At 46.4% G+C, this 21322-nt stretch overlaps 1 protein-coding gene across 1 annotated transcript in view; it reads right to left on the reverse strand.

The window, feature by feature from the left end:
- LOC147733269 (sperm-specific sodium:proton exchanger-like) overlaps positions 1 to 21322 on the reverse strand; it is a 7973824-nt gene that overhangs the window by 3348739 nt on the left and 4603763 nt on the right. The gene's annotated exons all lie outside the window — the stretch shown is intronic.

Raw genomic sequence — 21322 nt, forward strand, 5'->3', positions numbered from 1 at the left:
GTTCCGGACCTTATGTGTATCAAAGTGACCAAAGCGACCCCTCTGGGGGATAATTGTGGGAACCGGGTTGTAAACCTTTGTGTACCATGTTGTCCTATGGGTAAAAACTGTATAAAAGGAGCGATCCACAGAACCAATTTGAAGCAGTCTCCCCAAGTTGCACTTGTTGTACTTGTCGTGACTTCTGTGTTCCCTGCAGTAAATAAACCTTGAATCTTTGACGCCGAAGGAAGTGTCCCGTGTCTCTGTCATTCGTACGCCGGAGCAGGTTACCCACGAAGGTTTCAGGTGTTGTGCCCTGGCACCGCTGGGTCTTAAAGAACCCAGTCCTTCAGTTGGCGCCCAATGTGGGGCTGCATCAGTGGTACCGGTCCAAGCCCGACGATCGTGAGGAACTTCGTGTGAAATCTCCGAGGGAAGGTGCACTCCGCTTCATCGATCCTGTTGTCGAAACAAGTGGCCCGAAGACTTTTCCCGCGAAGATTCCCGCCTCCTGACGGCTGCGACGGACTGCTGCCCTGACTGTAGACCTGTTTTGGCGCCTGGCGTAGACCTTGGTATAGCGAGACGATTGACGGGCCTTCCTGGAGACGCCATCGATCTTTGAGTTAAGTATTTGTGGGTCGCTCCCAGAGTTCTTGGTTGTTGACACTTTAGCGAGTGTTTTTGTTGTTGACGCTGTGTGAGTGTTTTTGTCGGTGACACTTTGCTAGCGTACTTTGTTGTGTTATTTGACGACTGCAGCCGCCAAAAACCGAGGGTATTAGCTCTTTGCTGGGACTTGGTAAATCCCGTAACCCTTGAATTTTGTGAAACTCGGCTAGTGTGCAAGATGCCTGGTCGTAGTACTTTGTTTAGTTGTTTCAGACCTTGTGGTGTGGATTCCCGACTGGAGGACTCGTGTCCGATACCTCCGGTTGGAACTCCGACTTATGAACTGTACAGTAAACATGGGCTAGGCCCGATTACTTTTAATGAATACTGGATCAAATACACGAAGAAGGACGGTGACCTTCGCTGGCCACCACATGGTAGCTTCGAGGCCCCGATCTTAGATAATCTAGAGGTTAAATTGTTCAAAAGAAAGTCAAGGCCGGCCATGTTTGATGCCTTTCGGTTGTGGCGTAAAGAAGCCCGACAGAGAGAAATCAGACAGACTAAACGAAATCAGCGAGATAATGTTGCTACCATTGTAAAGAAAGCAGAGCAATTTCAGCGCGATAAGGAGGTTAAGGATAAGGAAGTGTTTGACAGATTACAGCGTATGACTATAGATAAGTGCTATCCTGCTTTGCCTACGGAGTCGGACAAGAAGGATGAGTCAGTTGAGGATCCTTTAATGTCCTATCTAATGAAATCGCCACCTCCGTACGTACAGGGTACCACAGCCCCTGTGATTCCCCCTGTACCTGTTCCTGCACCTATTCTTCCTTTGCCTGTTCCTCAACCTGCACCCGTTCTTCCGACCGTTCCTGCTCCTTTGGCTGTTGCTATTCCTACTGCTCCTCCGCTTCCACATATTCCTGCTCACGCTACTGCTCCTGTTCTGTTAACTCCTGCTGTTGCTACTGTCTCTACTCCTTCACTCGTTAGTCCTGTGTCCTATACTTCTCCCTCTACTCGTAGTCGTAATTCTCCTCTTGCGGCTAGCTTCTTTCATTCGCTCGGACCTGTTCTTGGGTCCGCTGGTTCCGATGGTCCTCAGAGACGTAGTCAGCTTCCTGGTAACAGGGAACGCGCTTCGCTATATAATATGGCGATGGGTTGGATGGCAAATCCTCTTAGAAATCCACCCCGTATTGTACTCGACACATTTTGTCAATTCAATATACCAACCCAAAGATTCGTGTTCGAGGGAATGTGTAAGGTTCTTCGCGATCAGATATCGGCCGACGCACCTGACGAGGTGCTGACCGATTTGTCTGATCTACAGCTTCAGTTCTCGACTGGACTGATAGTGGATACCAATGTTCGACGTGCTGTTGAACGGTTGCTATCTTTCCGTCCCACTCCCATACCTCAAGCCTTGTTTGTTGAGGATATTGAAAGACAGCCAGATGAGTCTGGTCAATTTCCTATGCGCGAAGTTCCACCGGTTTGGATGCCACCTAATCCTAATGCTGCTCCGCCGACACTGGGGCATTTCCAGAGAGTATGGATACATCTCCCATGGAAACGCTCGGAAGTGTTACAGGTGAAGCAATCTTTGCCTGACCCTCGCAAAAATCCTACAGGGTATTACAAAGAATTATCGCAGCTCGTAGACGCCACGATAATGAATATTGCGGATATCGATATGCTGTTTGGTAATGTTGTACCGCAACCGGTATGGGCTAAGATTCGTCAGGAAAATCATGCAAATGAATTAGGTGGTGATTGGGCGGCCATTATAGCGGCGGATGGGTTGCAAACTGGTGGTGCTAAACCCGACCAGCTGATTACTGCTCTCCCTCAAAGAATAATCACGTTAATGAAAACTCTTATGCCAGCTATGAGAGTGAACTGGGACAAATTGTCAGCTTGTAAGCAAAAGAAGGACGAGAGTGTTTCCGACTTCTTTACGAGGTTCGAGGAAGCATTCATTGACCATAGTGGACAGGATATGGGTACCGAGGGTGGACAGCGATTGTTTGTGGATAAATTTGTTTCGAACTTATTGCCCGATTTGAGCAACAAATTAAAGAATTCGGAAAGTGCATGGGCCGTTTCTACCTCAGCTCAGATATTGGCTACAGCGCAATATTATGAGAATAGAGAGAAAGAAGAGAACGACCGTGCTGATAAAAAGACGAAAGAGCTAAAAACTAAAGTGCTGCTGCAACAAGCGTATCCTCCGCGTTCAAATCAGAATGCATCCCAACAGAATAGATCGCAGTCGCAATCAAATCGATCGCAGCCGCGTAATGACTCCTCCTCCCAAAGATCATCGTTGGGGTACAATCAATGTGCTTATTGTAGACAGGAGGGTCATATCAAATTCAATTGTCCTGTTCTAAACGAACGTAATAGTGGTAACTCATCTAGAGGAGGTCGTGGTGGTTCACAGCAGGCACCACGTGGTAGAGGTCGTAGAGCTCAGAATGATCGTTCAGATAACTCATCAAATTCCGATAATTGTTTTGATCATCGTGGATCGTCGCAAGGACGATCTGCGCAGTACAATGTAGACGATTATTACGTCGATCAGGGAACTGACGACAGCCATTACTAGGACAGCCATAGACAAGGAGAGGGAGTGGTATCAGTTCCGGTTGATCAGAGAGGGCCTTACGTCGCAGTTGCTACATCGGGCGTCGTTGAGCCTTTTCTGTTGGACACTGGTGCAGTGAAAAGTTCCATTAAGCATTTGAAACTCCCTGGCGCACCTTTGTCTGGCTTAACAAATGTTTCCGTTGGATTCTCTGGCGCCCCCGTTAGCAATCCAGTTTCGCGCCCTTTGCCCCTTACAATTGGGCCTCGTGAGCTAGAAGCTCCGTTGATTTTAACCACGGGTTGTGGTGAAAATCTTTTGGGCCTGGATCTGCTTAAACGTTTGTATGCGACTTTGTATTGTTCTCCTGCGGGGGTAAAGCTTACGCTGGGAGAGAGGGTTGTCTCTCCCATGTACTTGTCTCTCGATAAGCTTCCACCGGAATTGAGTTCTCTTCCTGCGTCTTTGTGGGCAACAGGTCCCAATGATGTGGGCCTACTTGATATCTCACCTTATGTTGTTCAGCTGAAATCCAATGTGCGGTTGCCACGTATTCCCCAATATCGTATCTCCCTCGATGGTGAACAAGCATTGTTAGCGATCATCTATGATTTGATCGAGAAAGATGTTATTGAGGAAACACGGGGAAACGTGTGCAACAGCCCTGTACTACCCATTCTAAAACGTACTGATCCTTCGAAACCACCTGTTTATCGTTTTGTTATCGATTTACGGGAGGTGAATAAAGTTGTGATTCCTCAGTTCCCCGTTGTGCCTGACATCACGGCGCTACTGACTCTGATTCCAGCTTCTGCATCGTGGTTTTCGGTGATTGACTTGAAGAATGCGTTCTTCAGCATCCAGATTGCAGAAGAGAGCAGAGACCTTTTCGGTTTCTCTCTTGGTGGACGCAGCTTCCGGTTTAAACGCGCTCCTCAGGGCTACTGTGAAAGTCCATCGATTTACAGCCGAGCCTTGAAGGGTCAACTGGATGCGTTTAGGTTGCCGGCTGGTGCGGCCTTAATCCAATACGTCGATGACCTATTGGTGGCTGCAGATACTCAGGACATTTGCAAAATTGCTACGGTATCGTTGCTGCAACATCTCAGTGAGTTAAATCACAAGGTGTCACCTTCTAAACTCCAATATTGTTGTCAAGAAGTAACCTATCTAGGTCACTTATTGTCAAAGGAGGGAAGGCGGTTGACCCCAGAGAGAATTGCAGCAATTGCGCGAATGGCTGTGCCAACAACCCAAAGAGATGTGCGTGCCTTTTTAGGTATCACGTCGTACTGCAGGCAATGGATTCCTAATTTTTCATTGCTAGCGAAGCCATTGGTGGCTCTTACGTGCAAGGATGTTTCGACTCCTTTACCATGGACGGAAGAATGTCAGAAAAGTTTTTCTGAATTACGTGATTCATTGTGTTCGGCTCCTGTGTTAGGTACTCCTGACTATAGCAAGCCGTTTACATTATATGTTCACGAGAGAGAAGGTTGTGCGTTGAGTGTCTTAACGCAACCTTTTGGTGGTAAGCAACGTCCATGTGCATATTTTTCCTCGACCTTGGACCCGGTAGCTAGAGCATTGCCGAGTTGTTTGAGAGCAACAGCGGCAGCCGCGGTCTCCATCCGACAATCAGCAGGATTGGTCATGGATAATATGCTTACGGTGATGGTTCCGCATGCAGTCGACACTCTTTTGAATCTTACAAAAACTCAGCACTTGACGAGTGCGAGGTTGTCTGGGTATGAGTTGACGCTGTTGGCAAGCCACATTCAAATAAAATGTTGTAATGTTCTGAACCCGGCAACTTTGTTACCAATTAGCTCAGAGTCAGATGAAATAACAGAACACGATTGTCATTTGAGGACAGAGGAGGAAACGAAAGGTCGAGTGGACCTTAAAAACACCCCATTGGAAGAACCAGATGGTACACTGTATGTGGATGGTTCATGTTTCAAGTTGCCGAATGGTGATGTGACTACTGCTTATGCTGTTGTAACGTTGAATACTGTTGTTGAGACTGCAAGATTAAATCAGAATTCTGCCCAAGCTGCAGAGCTGATCGCTCTCACTAGAGCGTGTGTGTTAGCGAAAGGGAAACGTGTGAATGTGTTTACCGACAGCCAATATGCATTTGGCGTCGCCCATAGTTTTGGACGTTTGTGGAGAGAGAGAGGTTTTCTAACATCGCATGGTACGAAGATTCAGCATGGTCAGCTTGTGAATGATCTTTTGGATGCACTTACGTTGCCTAAGCAAGTGGCGATTGTTAAATGTAGGGCGCATCGTAAGGTGATGGATGATGTTGGTCGAGGTAATGCGTTTGCGGATGAGACTGCCAAGGAGACTGCCTGGAATCTTAGCACTCGAATGTATGTGACTGCCGGTCAAGTGGCCTACAGAGTCGAGCATGTGTGAAGATACTATTGAAAGTGTGAAAGAAATTCAGAATGAGGCCACCGAGACTGAAAAGGCGAAGTGGAAAGAAAGTACGGGAAAGTTGGATGCGAATGGTTGTTGGATTGATTTGTCGGAACAGAAAAGATGGATGTTACCGGATGCGTATGTGCTGGCCGTTGTGACAATGGCGCATGGGTTAGCACATATTAGCGCGAAAGGTATTTGTAAGTTGCTGTCCCCTGTGTGGAAGAATGATGGTATTACGAAATGTGCTGAACGCTTGGTTAAGAACTGTATGGTGTGTATGATGTACAATCCTGGTAAAGGAACCCCAACTCCCCCTGGCAGTTTTGCTCCCCCTTCATGTCCCTTTGAGGTGATTCAATTGGACTTCATCCATATGGAGCGATGCAATAACCTGAAATACGTTTTAGTTGTGGTTTGCGCATTCTCCCGATGGATCGAGGCCTATCCTCTCAAAGACAATACTGCTTTGTCTACTGCGAAAATCCTACTGAAGGAATACTTTCCTCGGTACGGAATGCCTAGAGTCGTGTGGTCAGATAACGGAAGTGAGTTTGTGGGGAGTGTGATGAAGAGTGTGTGTAAGGGCCTTGGAATTAATCAGAAATTCTACAGCGCCAATCATCCCCAGTCAGCTGGTTTGGTTGAAGGGTATAATGGTACCCTTAAACTGAAACTAGCAAAGATTCAGGCTACGACTGGTCTTTCGTGGCCTGACGCTTTACCTTTAGCATTACTGTCAACTAGGGCGACTGTACACTCCCGAGTAGGGCTTAGTCCCTATGAAATAGTGTTCGGTCGCCCTGCGAATGTTTGGGGGGTTCCTAGGCCAGGTACTTTCTGTGATCTTGAGTATCCAATGTTGATCGATTATCTTCATGACTTGACTGCTAAACTGAGGTTAATTCACCAACAGGTTCACGAAGCATTGCCGACGCAGACGGAGGGTCCAGGCCACCAGCTCCAGCCCGGAGATTGGGTGGTGACGCGCAACTTTTCGCGCAAGAACAATTTGGATCCCAGGTTCACTGGACCCTACCAGGTCCTCCTTGCCATGAGAACTGCAGTTCGTCTTGAGGGGCGGAAGAATTGGGTGCACGCCACCCATACCAAGAAAGTCCCTATCCCGTTGCCAGCAGACTCGTGGGTGAGGAAAGGCATTGCATCAACTGAAACCGAAGGATTGCCGGCGTTTGTACCTTTCAGCGACGCACAACCTGTCGGAGAATCCTCAGTACAGCAGAGAGACATTGTCGAACATTTGTCAGCAAAAGACTCGAGACCAGAACATTCAGCTGATCAACAGGACGTTGTCCCTTCAACGGATCCTTTGTTTGACGAACAGACACGTCCTGGGAAAACCCGATACTTTTTGCGATCCAGCACTAAAGACTAATAAAAGAGCCTGTTCTGTCCTTTGAATAATTGCATTATCCCGTTTTCCACGATCAGTTTGAACATTCGTATCATTGTAATTATTTTGTACATATTCATTGAGCTTCGTTCCTTACACTTTTTGCTTCCACAGCTGAGAAACATTGTTTTCGCATATATACACTTGTGAAATAAAGGCCGTAGGGCCGCGCGCGTACTTCCTTCTGGTTAGTAGGTCTTGACGCTAGGTTAAAGACCGTCGGTTCCTGGGAACTCCTAGGGATTGACTATTGCTACACAGAACGAAGTGCGTCAAGAAACGTTGCGGACGGTCATAGGGAATGGCATTTTCGAAGCTGACGGATTTGGAAGGAGCTCAGGCTCATAGATTCAAGCTGCAGCAACTCAGTCGTACCAAATGTTTTATATTCCAAATATTCGTATTGTTTTTGACTGTTTCTGCATTATTGGCGGGTGGGGTGTATTACACGATGTTTTACTTCTTACCTTCTGCTATACCTACTCCTACCCCTGACCCTAAACTTACCTCCACTGCTTCCCCTCATTCTTTTCATATCTTACCTGAACACGAGCAGGCTAGACGTGCAGAATTCCGCAATAATTCCTTTATTCAGCTCCTCCATCAGCATCAGCTAGTGGTTAACACTACTAATTGTTGGGTGTGTGGGTTGATGCCACATACTACGGATAAGGGAATTCCATATCTGGTGTTACCGTATAGTTCCCAAGGGTCTGCTCGAGCATTTCAGACAATGTTTCGAAGCGCACTGGGTTTCCACCCCATTCGAGAACCACGTTCCCCCTACTCTGGTCCTACCTCGTATCAAAAACCTTTGTCGATAGCAATAGAGGACTTAGACAGCGATATCTATGATCCCTCGCTTATTCCTGAAGAAGAGGTACAAGCCTATAGGGTCCTAAGTAGAGGCGAATATAGTGTGTTCACTAGTGAAAAACAGCTTAAAAGCTCGCCTCCGATATGGGTCGTACCCCACATTGGTAATTTTTGTCTCATAGGTCGTGGCCGAAGATCGAAGGCCCGACTTGGAGAGAGTGCTTGCACTGAAAATTACATTCTGCCGATGGTCTCGTCCCCTGTGTTCCTGGCCGCCAAGGGTACCTACTTTATCTGTCATGATCGTGCATATGCATGGTTGCCCTCTGACTTCATGGGCTCATGCTTCATCGCAAACTTGTTGCCTCCGACGTTCACTGTAGATGCAGATTATCACATGACTAGAGTTGTGAGAGGCGTAATTAGCGAAGAGGATACTGCCGGTCAAGAGGCAGGAGACTTTTTCAAGGGTTTCCTCCCGTTTTGGGGACCTATGGTTAATAGTAGGAACCTGAGACAGTTGACTCGAGTGGTAGAATCAACAGCTAATATTACTGCCAGTGCCCTTGGTAATATCACCACTGAACTTCAGGCGGATAGACTTATGACGTTACAAAACCGTATGGTTTTAGACGTGATCTTAGCAGATCGAGGTGGGGTATGTAAGGTGATCCATTCAAGCTGCTGTATTTTCATTCCTGATAATGCTCCGACTGTCTATCAAGCCATCTCGAAGTTGCATAAGATCTCCGAATCCATACACGTGGATGTAGGGCATTGGACGCTACTTGGGTGGTTTTGGGGCCTGATGTTGACTTGGGGTTGGAAGATTCTGATGATCATCGGAGTCGTTGTGGTGTTCCTGTTCACGTGTTGCCTTTGTGTGCAGTGCGGTCCTGCCTTATGTGGCCTCTGTGCTACAACGTGTATGAGACAGCCACCTGTTACCAAGGGGACTCGGTTGGACAGAGCTATGCTACAACAACATCTAGATGGTCTGATGAATATCGAGTATGATTCCGACTAGTGCTTGCCTACATGAGGGCAAAAGGAGCGTCTGAGGTTCCGTGACAATTGTAAGTGGTGTTTTCGACTCGCACGAATATGGTCGAGTCTGGTATCTATGAACCGCAAATGACGAGTTTAGTAAGTGTGCGCAGTTTCGCTGTGCTAACTTAAACCGTTTGTTTGTTATGTGGGTTTTTCATCTGTACCCACGGGTTCCATCCTAGATACGGCATCCATTTTGTCTCTTGCCCTCAAGTAGCCAGCGAACGGACGATGTCCGCTTCGCGACCCTGGGACTCCCAAGATATTTGCGGAAGACACATGTCCTTTGTAAGTGTCTTTATGATGAGGGGGATGATACTGTAAGGCAGATGGCCCCGCTCGAGGCTCATCTTGCCGTGCCGGTTTATTGTCTCATCCGTGCATCTCATTAAGCACGTCCCTTTGATGCCTGTATCTCGTGTTTCCCGATACCTCCCCTTTTACACCCTTTCCGATCTCCCCACTGTCTCCGTCTTCCTCTGCACCTGTCTTTGTTCCTATTTCGATCTGTTTTACTGCCGATTGGAATGCACTAATGTTGGGAAGATGGGTTTTTACAGTTGGGAACCGCCAAATGTTTCCGCACTTATGTTCCGGACCTTATGTGTATCAAAGTGACCAAAGCGACCCCTCTGGGGGATAATTGTGGGAACCGGGTTGTAAACCTTTGTGTACCATGTTGTCCTATGGGTAAAAACTGTATAAAAGGAGCGATCCACAGAACCAATTTGAAGCAGTCTCCCCAAGTTGCACGTGTTGTACTTGTCGTGACTTCTGTGTTCCCTGCAGTAAATAAACCTTGAATCTTTGACGCCGAAGGAAGTGTCCCGTGTCTCTGTCATTCGTACGCCGGAGCAGGTTACCCACGAAGGTTTCAGGTGTTGTGCCCTGGCACCGCTGGGTCTTAAAGAACCCAGTCCTTCAACATTGGCAAGCTTTGAGGAGACATTTTACCAACCAGCTTACAAAGCATTTTAAAAGAGATGGGACCTTTCTAGAATTTTGAGCAGAAAAAGGTCCACAAATTATTAAGAAATTATATGAATTATAAAATAAAACATTGCAAACATATTTGGGCAAATGTATCAAGATTCCGTTTTGCGAATCTGAAATTGTGAAATTTTGCGATTCGCAGTTGCAGATTTGCAAAACAGAATGTATGTAATTAATCGCTACATTTTTGCGATTTCTTAAATGTCGCAAAAAAATCGCAGCATCATGGTTTGCGATTCCTTAATTGCGAAATTTGCAATTTAAGAAATCGCAAATCCGGGAATCTGCAAAGCAGGTGCAGCTTGATGACATCACAACCAGGAAGAGGGAGTGATTACCTGCACCTGCTTGCCTGAGCACCACCCAGTGGCAGTTAGGAGTGTGTTTGAAGGCTACACAGAACTGCTAGCTCTACAACGGAGTCACAGAGGCCACAGGAGGGCATGGGGACAGAAAAATAGAAAAGGAAGCACAAGGTTTCAGAAAAAGAGCAGGAGGTTTTAATTGAGTAAATGGTTTGCAAACATGAACTGCTTTTTAGGAAGAAAGCATTGAAGGTTCCAGAGTCAAGGAAGAGAAAGATCTGGCTTCAAATTCCACAAAAGGTTAATTCTGTTGGAGTCACCACACGTACCATAGAGGAATTAAGAAAAAGGTGGTACGACATGCACCAGAGGTCCAAAGAGAGGGTGGCAGCCAGGTTGAAGGAGGCACAGAAGACCGGTGGTGGGAAGGAATAGGTCACCGCCCTGCACCCAGACGCCACCGTAGGAAGTGAAGTGCTTTAGTACACTACTGTTTAAAATGGTGAAGCAACCAAACTATCATTTTGTAATTACTTTACTTAACAGTGCCATGACTGTGTTGTAACATGTTATGGGTTCTAATATCAAAAATGTGTGTAAAGTGTGAATAAACACAGCACCTGTGACACATATTTTGTTACAATATATTATTTCTTACCTACAAGTAATTCCGTGTGATCTCAGACCGTCTCTGGCATCCAGCCACTGCCCCTACTCCTGCTGCTGCCCTGCCAGGGGGAGGTGTGCAATCATCATCCAATGTGTCTGAGGCGCTCACTTCAATTTCAGACCCTTTCCTCATTGCCATGTTGTGAAGCATTGCGCAGCTTGTTACTATTTTACAACATGTCTCAGGGCTGTACTGCAGTGCCCCTCCACTTTTATATATGCACCTTGAGAAGTGTGGCTCAATGGTTAGAGCGGCAGACCCTGATGCAGAGGTCTAGCCCAGGCCAGGGTTCAATTCCCTGCCTCAGAGGGTCTTGGGCTCAAAATTTCCACGGACCTGATAATTCTCGCCTCGGTGCCTATTCCAATCATGGAGTTCCACTCTGCAACTCTGGGCAATAGCTTGCTTAATCTCCACAACGGCCCCCACAATGCTAAGGATGCCTGGCCTCCACCTTGGGGGTACCCAGGAGTGGACGCCTCACAGGGAAAGCCAGGACGGGTTCCATAGAGGCATTCCTACAAGCCCCATGAGACCCTTGCGGGTGAGTAGTGCGCTATACAAGTATCATTTTACATTTACATTTACACCTGAAACGGCTTTTCAAAATGCCAAATGTGCGTTCTATGACACGTGTTGACCGGTGTGCCCTGTTGTACCTCCTCTCACTTGCATTTGCTGGATTGAGATATGGTGTTAGGATGACGTCTCGCACTGCGTAGGCCCTGTCACCTGCATGGATGGAAATGAAAAGTAAGTGAATGTTCCCCTCCAAAATGAGTAGTGATGGATGGGTGGATGTGTGATATTAATTTACCTTCTTTTTAACATAAACAAGGGAACCCAGAGAAAAACCTTTGGACCATGGGTAATATACTTTTTAAAGAGAACAAGGGTCCTCAAAGAATGCAATAGACAGACAAATAAACATATAGACCACGATAAGTACTATAGTTCAGCTTCCCAGCCCAGCCGGGCGGGGCATATTTAATTTTTAAATTTAAAAGGAATCAGATTGACCAAGAGAAGGTCATATACAAAGAGTTAGATAGGGCACAATCCTGTACCTATCCCGAAAAATAGAAAAACCCTTAGATTAAGGAAAGAAAATGAATTGAAAGAAGTTTTAAGAGGCAAGAAGCGTTTTGGAGCCAATTGTTGCTTGCGAATTAATAAACACTCATAGCAAGTCTCGACATACAGTGTATATAGAATAATATACAATTGAATTTCATGCAACACTGTTTTTTAAGCGTCAACGTTTCGATCCATTGGCTCCTAATGAACCGGGATCATCATCAGGACTGTATTAATCACTGCCTGTTTCCAATACGAACGCCTGTGGAAGTAAGGGCAGGGGGGAAATAAAAGAATAGCATCAGGCATCCGCCTGAATTGGTGAAAATAAGACAACAGTTAAAAATAGCGAGGTCAATGTGTGACTGTCTAGACACTATTAATCAGAACCAGTACTCAATCCATGATTTAGTCCTCAAGTGTGATTGAAGTGCATGCAGTCTTGTCATGCATGTGAGGGCCAGCTCGGGGCTCAATAAAAGTTGCATCATCATGCAATTGGACTAGTTGATCAATACAGTTAATGAATCAAGTGAGTGATAGTAGTGAAAGACGGATGACCAAGAAAACGGCGCAGTGAGTTGGTGAAAACTTCAGTGAAAGCTGCATCGTCATGAAGTTGGACTAGTTGATCACATATTTAGAATCAAGTGAGTGACAATAGTGAAAAACGGTTGACCAGAAACGGCGCGGTGAGTTGGTGAAAACTTTTGTGACTACATGGCCAGGTATCAGGGCGATGACACGGGAAGTCAGCGAAAGGTTCACAATGTGACTTCATGCACACGGTCAATATCAAATTAGAACCAGTGGTGCCCGTGAGAACAGTGACATTTCCTTAGGCTTTCATCGATGGGGCGTATTGGTGGTTCCGCAGGATGTGGGTGATTTACGAACATGCCGGATTAATGGGGGACATTGCGGCCGAAGTGAAGTGACTTGGTGCCTGCCCTATAAAATTCAGTGATGGGTGAATTGTCAAGGGATCCACTAACCTGCCAAGGTACAAGGGTTGGCTTGGTCAGGCGCTGTTAGACGTAAGGGGTACTGTCAAGTGCCCAGGATAAGAGGTGCCTGAAAGCAGGAGTTAAATTATGATGAAACGGGCTAAGGTAATTGTTAGTGCTGGGGCACTAACAATTACCTTAGCAGGACGAGTGCGGTTGTGAGGCCGTGAAATCACAAGTCTTTTTCTTGTAGGGGCTTGTTGCTCCTTGGATTATGTATTCGCTTGGGTCAGCGGTCTCGAGTGCTAAATAGGAGGAAATTGTATTAGGAGCGAGATTGTGACACGGGAGGGGCTAATCCTAATGTTATGGGGGACCCAGTCGGCACTTACCCTACTCCACATTGGCATCGAAGGTTGTTGGGATGTACGGCCGTGAAATCACGAGTCTTTCTTCGTGTGGGGGCTCGTAGCTCCTTGGATTATAAAGCCGCTTGAGTCAACGGTCTCTACTGTTAAATAAGAGAAAATCATATTAGGAGCGAGGATATGGCACGGGGGGATTAACCTAATGCTATGGGGAGGCCAGGTCGGCGCTTACCTTTACTCCCTGGTGGGATCGGCGGTGGGTAGGAGGTGGAGACACGATGGTCTCGCTGCTCATCTCCGACAGCGTGAATCCGCTGTTCCAGTGTCGCTCGATGCCCTAATTAACTTACCTGGCAGGTATTGCTCTCCAAACTGTCCAGCACCCAGACTGTGGTTCTGTAGTTTGAGGGTCCGAGGTTCGGTGGTTCCGAACCCGTTCAATAAAGGTTGTCGAAAATAGACTATTTTGGTGTTGATGGACCGCAAATCACGAGTGGGGTGTGTACGAGTGTTTTCGTATTAACCGATCAATGGGAACACTATGTATTTAGGGATTTCGTTTGAACTTTCGGGTTCCATTTTGTGAACGGCATCCATTTTGTGTGGTTGCCCTCACATAGGCCGATGACTATGGCCGAACGAGTCCTTGGGACACGTACACCTTAGCTGACTTTTGAGTGACCTGGCCAAACTGACTCCCTTGCCCGAGGCTGATCTCGCTGAGCCAGTTCCTTGTTAAACAGCTGGTCAGATAAAGATCAAAGAGCAGGACATGCCGAAGTTTACAGCACACTGCACCCACCTTTCTATCTTACTTCCAATCTGTTTCTGCTCCTTCCTTTACGACATAATCACTGATTTGGGTTGAGGTTTTATGATGGGTTGGTCCGGCCTGATTGAACAGGAAAATGGAATTTCTGGTGGGCTGGACTACGGAAAGTGGGTTTGTCGTCATGTGACATGTTTTAAATGTCACAATCTGATTGGTTAGTTTGTATCTAACTGTTGCTACTTTGGAATGTGATTTTTGGCATAAAAGAACACGCTCCTCTCATTGAATTTGTGCAGTCTCAAGCGAACCACCCGTGTTGTGCTTCGTAGACCTCTGTTCCTGGTTGCAGCCAATAAACTTTGGTCTTTGACGTCATCAAGAAGCGTCCCGTGTCTCTGTTTGCCAAGGCAGGGGAACTCGAAGGCATCTGGCGTTTTCCCTGGCGCCGCTGGGTTCTAAAAACCCGGTCCTTCAATTGGCGCCCAATGTGGGGCGACTTCAGCGGTACAGGTCCAAGCCCGAAGATCGTGGAGAGCTTTGTGTGGAAATTCTAGAGGAAGGCCTGCCACTTCATCGACCCCTGTATGTCGTTATGGTCCAAAAGTCTTTGCTGCGAGGTTCCCCGCTTTCTGACGGCTACGAAGGACTGCTGCCCTGACTGTCGCCCTGTCTTGGAGCCTAGACGATTTGTAGAGCGAGACAATAGACGGGTCTTCTGGTGACGCCATTGAAATTTCAGTTAAGTATGAGTGGAGCGTCTCCCAGTCCTTAGTTTGTTTTGGTATCCCTTCGTGGATCGCTTTGATTTGGTACTGCAGGCCTCGAAGCCAAGGGACTCGTGTATTCACGAGGCTATCGTTTTTATATTTCCCTTGTAGTTTGAAGCTAGACTAGTGAGCAAAGATGCCTGGTCTTAGCAGACTTGGAAAGATATTTGGTTGTGGTTGTTCTAAGGATTCCCGGTTAGAGGATTCATGTCCGGTTCCTCCAATTGGAATCCTACATATGAACTATGATATCTGGGTAAAATATACGAAAAATGACGGTGTCCTACAGTGGCCCCGTTACGGTAGTTTTGAAACTGAGATTTTAGATATTCTCGAAGTAAAATTGTTCAAAAAGAAAGCCCGGCCGGCAATGCTTGACTCTTTCTGCATATGGCGCAAAGAAGCCAGACAGAAAGAAATCAAATTAGCGAAGAAGAATAAACGAGAACGAGGTTTGTCAATGGTGCAAGCTGCTATAGCGTATAGGGATATTGAGAAAGAGCAAGAGAGCGAACAGATGTTTAGGGTTAGGAAGCTAGCGGTAGTTAAATGCTACCCGGTTTTGCTGCTTAAAGAGCAGGAAGCAAAGAAAGATCTTGCGAAAGATCCTTTAATGTGGCATCTATTGACTTCGCCACCCCCTTATGCACAGAATGCTACGGCACCGCCGCCACCAGTTGTGGCTGTGCAACCTCCGGTTGTTGTGCCACCTGCAATTCCTCCACAGCCAGCTCCTCCTCCGTTGGCTACTATTCCTGTGGCGCAGCCTCCTCAGGGGCCGCCAACTTTGCCTCCTCCTTCGTCTGCTACTCCTACGCCTATATGTTATGTTATGTTATTAATTTTTTATATAGCGCACGGATGCCGCAGCTAAGAGGCGTCCCGGCGCTTGGAGATCTGAATAACACAACACGAATGAGAAAGCAAAGGCAAAAAGACAGACTAGACTGTGGAGAAGAGGAAGGTCTTCAAGGTCTTCCTAAAGAGAAACAGGTCTGGGATTGAACGGAGTGGAGCTGGAAGAGAGTTCCAAAGGGCAGCCGCCAGCACTGAGAACGAGCGACCACCCATTCTAGCCCATTTAAAGCGGGGCACTGTGGCGAGGTTCAATCCAGCAGAGCGAAGAGCTCTAGCAGGAACATAGTGCAGAATAGTCTGTGAAAGAATCGGGGGAGAGGCTAGTTTAAGAATTTTAAAAGTTAAGCAGAGGGCTTTAAACTTAACTCTTTGCTCAATCGGAAGCCAATGAAGATTCCGGATAGTTTGGCGAGCTGAGACAAATTTCGGGAGGCAGACAAGCATCCTAGCGGCCGCATTCTGAACCCTCTGAAGACGGGACAGTTCGGCCTGATTTAAACCCAAAAACAGAGAGTTGGCATAGTCCAGTCTGGTAAGAACCAGAGCCTGGACCATAATCTGTCTTGTCTCAGCATCAAAAAATTTAAAAATGGGTCTCAGACAATGCAAAGTACCAAAACATACGCCAGCCACGCGTTTGGTATGGGAGATAAATGAAAGCTTGTCATCAAACCATACCCCGAGGTTTCTGACTTCACTCACAGGGGTAGGGACAGGGCCAAGATCAGTAGGCCACCATTGATCTCCCCATAGACCACTTTCCTTTCCGAAAATAATGACCTCGGTCTTAGAGGCATTAAGTTGAAGCCGGTTGTTCGCCATCCAGCCAGAAACAGCTTTTAACGCTGACTGGAAGGTGGGGGCGTCCATGTTGGAGTCGCCGTTTAGTGCCACCGCCAGCTGCGTGTCATCGGCGTATGACACTAAGGAAAGACCAAAACTGTGGGCTACCTCCGCCAGAGGCTGAACATATAAATTAAATAAAGTGGGGCTGAGAGCCGAACCTTGGGGAACACCCTGAAGAATAGGACGTGAAGCAGAGACAAAAGGAGGAGTGGACACTTTGAAACCTCGATCCTTAAGAAAAGAGCAAAACCACTCGAGTGCCGTCTCTCCGACTCCAGCCTCCATCAGACGATGTAATAAAATCTGATGGGACACCGTGTCAAAGGCGGCACTGAGATCCAAAAGGATCAGTGCCGCCGTCTGACCCTGATCCAACATCTTCCTAATATGTTCCACCACAGCCAAGAGAGCTGTTTCGGTGCTATGACCTGCACGGAATCCGTTCTGGGAAATGTCCAGTAGATTCATTTCTTGCAGGTGAGCAGATAGAATACGGTTAGCATGTGCTTCCGCTAGCTTGGCTGGCCAAGGAAGAAGGGAAATGGGCCGGTAGTGTTCTGGCTTAGTCGGATCGAGGGTAGGTTTTTTAAGGATCGGAATGACCATCGCCTGTTTCCAGGCCTTGGGAACACTGCCCGAACTAAAGGACAGATTGATGAGATCGTGAAGGGCAGGATAGCAACATTCAGCAAGTTCCCGGAATTGAGCGGGTCGCAAGGGATCATCCGGAGAACCGTATATAATACTCCTTCTGTTCCGATTTTAGATTCTTCTACTTTTGTTCCATCTTCTCTTATTCTTTCACCTTCTCCTTCTGCTACACAGAGAATGACTGCGGCAGTTTCTGGTTTCTTTTCTCCTTTGATGGGACAATTGGGTATGTCCCCTGTTAATGAACGTAGGCAATCACATAGTCAGTTGCCTGATACAGATGAACGTACAGTGTTGGATCATTTGGCACGTAAATGGATCACGTACGCTTCTCAGTATGATCTTGAGGGTGTTATGGATGTTTTCCTTCAATGGGAAGCACCAAAGCTACGGTACGTCTTTGAGATGATGTATGGGTTCCTCCATGAACAATGGGTTGAAGAAGTAGGTAAAGCTCCTAATGAGTTGTACCGTATACGTTTCGAATTTGCGAAAGGGACCGTTGTGGGTCCTCATGATGTTGAGAGAGCAGTTGTGACTATCTTGTCATTTCGTAGTGACACTCCTTCTGAGAGATTGTTTGAGCCTGATTCGTCAGTAAGGAGAGTAGCGCGTCAATATCCGATGCGTGAGGTTCCTCCGGTTTGGAGACCTGCTGATCCGAATGCTGTTCCACCTGTTCTTCCGCACTTTCAGCGAGTATGGGTACATGTTCCCTGGAAGCGTGTTGAAGTTTTGGCTATCAAGCAGTCTTTGCCTGATCCGCGCAAAAATCCGGCGGGATATTATAAAGAGCTCACTCAGACTGTGGGTTTGTGTATCATGAACTTAGCAGACATAGATATGTGGTTTGGAAATGTTGTTCCACAGCCTATTTGGGGTACGATTCGACATACGGATCATGCACAGGAATTGGGCGATACATGGGTTAATCTTCGTGCTGCGAATGATAGACAAGTAGGAGGTGCGAAGCCTGAAGATGTCATTACTCTACTCCCTGGTAGTATAGTCAATTATATGAAGACTTTGATGCCTGAAGTGTGTGTTAATTGGGACAAGTTGTCTGCGTGTAAGCAGAAGAAAGATGAAACTGTGTCTGACTTTTTCACGCAGTTCGAAGAGACATTTGTAGATCATAGTGGTCAGGACATGGCTACCGAAGGTGGCCAGAGATTGTTTGTCGACAAATTCGTCCATAATTTGCTTCCCGAGTTGTGCACTAAGTTGAAAGATTCTGAAAGTGCTTGGACTGTTTCCACGTCAGCACAGATTTTAGCTACGGCCCAGTACTATGAAAATAGGCACGAAGATGAGTTGGAGAAAGCGGATAAGAAGACTAAGGAATTGAAGACAAAAGTTCTTCTACAACAAGCTTATCCACCCCGTACTAATAATCAACGCGATTATCAGCAGAATCAGCAATATTCGAGAAACTTACAAAGGAACAAGTCTTCTCAACAGCGTTTTCCGTATGGGCCTAATCAGTGTGCGTATTGTAGAGAAGAGGGCCATTTTAAGAATAGTTGTCCGGTTTTGCTACAGCGCACGAATGGTGCTTCTGGTGTGAGAGGTCGAGGTGCTCAACAAGCGCCTAGAGGTAGAGGTCGCGGACAGAATGGGCGTTCTTTGCCTCCACAGAACTCAATCAATAGTTTTGATCAGCAGCAGGGTTCGTCTGGTAGGACAGCACAGTACTATATGGACGAATACTACATTGAAGATGAGGAAGTGGATGGTAACGATTGTTAGGACAGCCATAGACAAAGAGAGGGATTTGTTTCAGTTCCAGTAGATCAGAGTGGACCTTATGTTGAAGTGATGGCATCAGGTGTGTCAGAGCCTTTTCTGTTAGATACTGGTGCTACAAAGAGTTCTACAATGCACTCTAAACTCCCAGGCGCACCATTGTCTGGCTTTGAGAATGTTTCTGTAGGTTTTTCTGGCGCCCCGGTTACGAATCCGATTTCTACTCCGTTGTTTCTTTCTGTTGGACCTCGTAAATTTGAAGCACCCCTCATTTTGACTACAGGTTGTGGTGAGAACTTGTTGGGATTGGATTTATTGAAGAGATTGTATGCGACGTTGTATTGTTCTCCGTCAGGAGTACATCTTACGTTAGGTGAGAAAGTGATCTCTCTGATGTATATATCTAAAGATGGACTTCCACCTGAATTGTCTTCTTTACCAGATTCATTGTGGGCTACTGGTCCGAATGATGTAGGTCTTTTGGAGATTCCTCCATATGTTGTGACACTGAAGGCGAATGCTAAATTACTGCGTATTCCACAGTACCGTATCTCGAGTGATGGTGAGCGTGCACTTTTAGCGATCATTTATGATCTGATCGACAAGGGTGTGATTGAGGAAACAAGAGGTAATGTGTGCAATAGTCCTGTTTTGCCTGTTCTGAAGAGAACTGATTCTTCACAGCCTCCTGTATATAGGTTTATGATCGATCTTCGCGAGGTAAACTAGATTGTCGTTCCACAGTTTCCTGTTGTACCTGACATCACAGCTTTGTTGACTTTTATTCCACTACGGCCACATGGTTTTCAGTGATCGACTTGAAGAATGCTTTCTTCAGCATCCCGATTGCTACGGAAAGTAGAGATATCTTTGGATTCTCTTTAGGAGGACGAAGTTTCCGCTTTAAACGCGCTCCTCAAGGCAATTGCGAGAGTCCATCGATCTATAGCCAAGCTTTGAAAACGCAACTTGATCTGTTGGTTTTACCAGATGGTGCTGCCCTTATTCAATATGTTGATGATTTGTTAATCAATGCTGACACCGAAGAGATTTGTAGAGAAGCTACTTTGTCATTGCTACACCACCTCAAAGTTTCTCTCTCTAAGTTGCAATATTGTCGACAAAAAGTAACCTACCTAGGTCACCTCTAATCGAAGGAGGGAAGGAAACTGACCCCAGAAAGAATTCAAGCTATGGCAAAAATTAGTGTTCCTACAACACAGAGAGAAGAACGTGCGTTTTTGGGTATTACGTCGTACTGTAGACAGTGGATCCCTAATTTTTCTTTGCTAGCAAAGCCTTTGATAGCTCTTACTGTTAAGGATTCTCCGAATCCTATTCTTTGGACTGACGAATATCAGAAGAGTTTTTCCGAATTACGCAATGCGTTGTGTTCGGCTCCTGTGTTGGGTACACCTGACTACAGTAAGCCTATCACATTGTATGTCCATGAGAGAGAGGGATGTGCATTGTCAGTGTTGACTCTGCAGTTCGCCGATAAGCAACGCCCATGCGCTTACTTTTCGTCGACTTTAGGTCAGGTAGCTAGAGCGTTGCCGAGTTGCTTGAGAGCTACAGCGGCAGTGGCTGTTTTGATTCGACAGTCTGCTGGTTTGGTTATGGACAATATGTTAATCGTAATGGTTCCACATGCAGTGGATACCTTGTTGAACCACACAAAGACACAGCACTTAACTAGTGCTCGGTTGTTGGGTTACGAGTTGACCTTGTTAGCGAGTCATGTGCACATTAAATGATGCAACACGTTGAATCCAGCCACGTTGTTGCCAATTTCAGTTGAGACAGATGATATTGAAGAACAACATGATTGTTTTCTGAGAACTGAGGAAGAAACAAAAGGGAGGATAGACCTTAGGGATACTCCTCTTCCAGAATGCGATGGTACTTTATGGGTTGTGCTTTAAGTTGCCGAATGGTGATATGACTGCGGCATATGCTGTTACGACTTTGCATACTATTGTTGAAGCTGCACGTATCCCACATAATTCAGCGCAAGCAGCAGAATTGATTGCATTAATGAGAGCAGGTGTGTTGGCGAAAGGAAAACAAGTGAATGTGTACACTGACAGCCAGTATGCGTTTGGTGTGGCTCATACTTTTGGACGTTTGTGGCGTGAACGTGGGTTTTTGACTTCACATGGAAAGAAGATTCAACATGGGCAGTTGGTGAATGAGCTTTTTGAATCACTTACTTTGCTATTGCAAGTAGTGATTGTGAAATGCAGTGTGCATAAGAAAGTTACGGATGATGTTGGCCGTGGAAATGCGTTTGCGGATGAAGTTGCGAAAGAAACTGCGAGAAATGTGATGAGCCGAATGTATGTTGCAGGTCCGGCGAGATGGGTTCCAGAGAAAAGTATGTGTGAAGATAAAATTGAGAGTGTGAAATCCATCCAAGCTG

The sequence above is a fragment of the Lissotriton vulgaris genome, chromosome 2_1, assembly GCF_964263255.1.
Source record: "Lissotriton vulgaris chromosome 2_1, aLisVul1.2, whole genome shotgun sequence".
NCBI classification, from domain to species: domain Eukaryota; kingdom Metazoa; phylum Chordata; class Amphibia; order Caudata; family Salamandridae; genus Lissotriton; species Lissotriton vulgaris.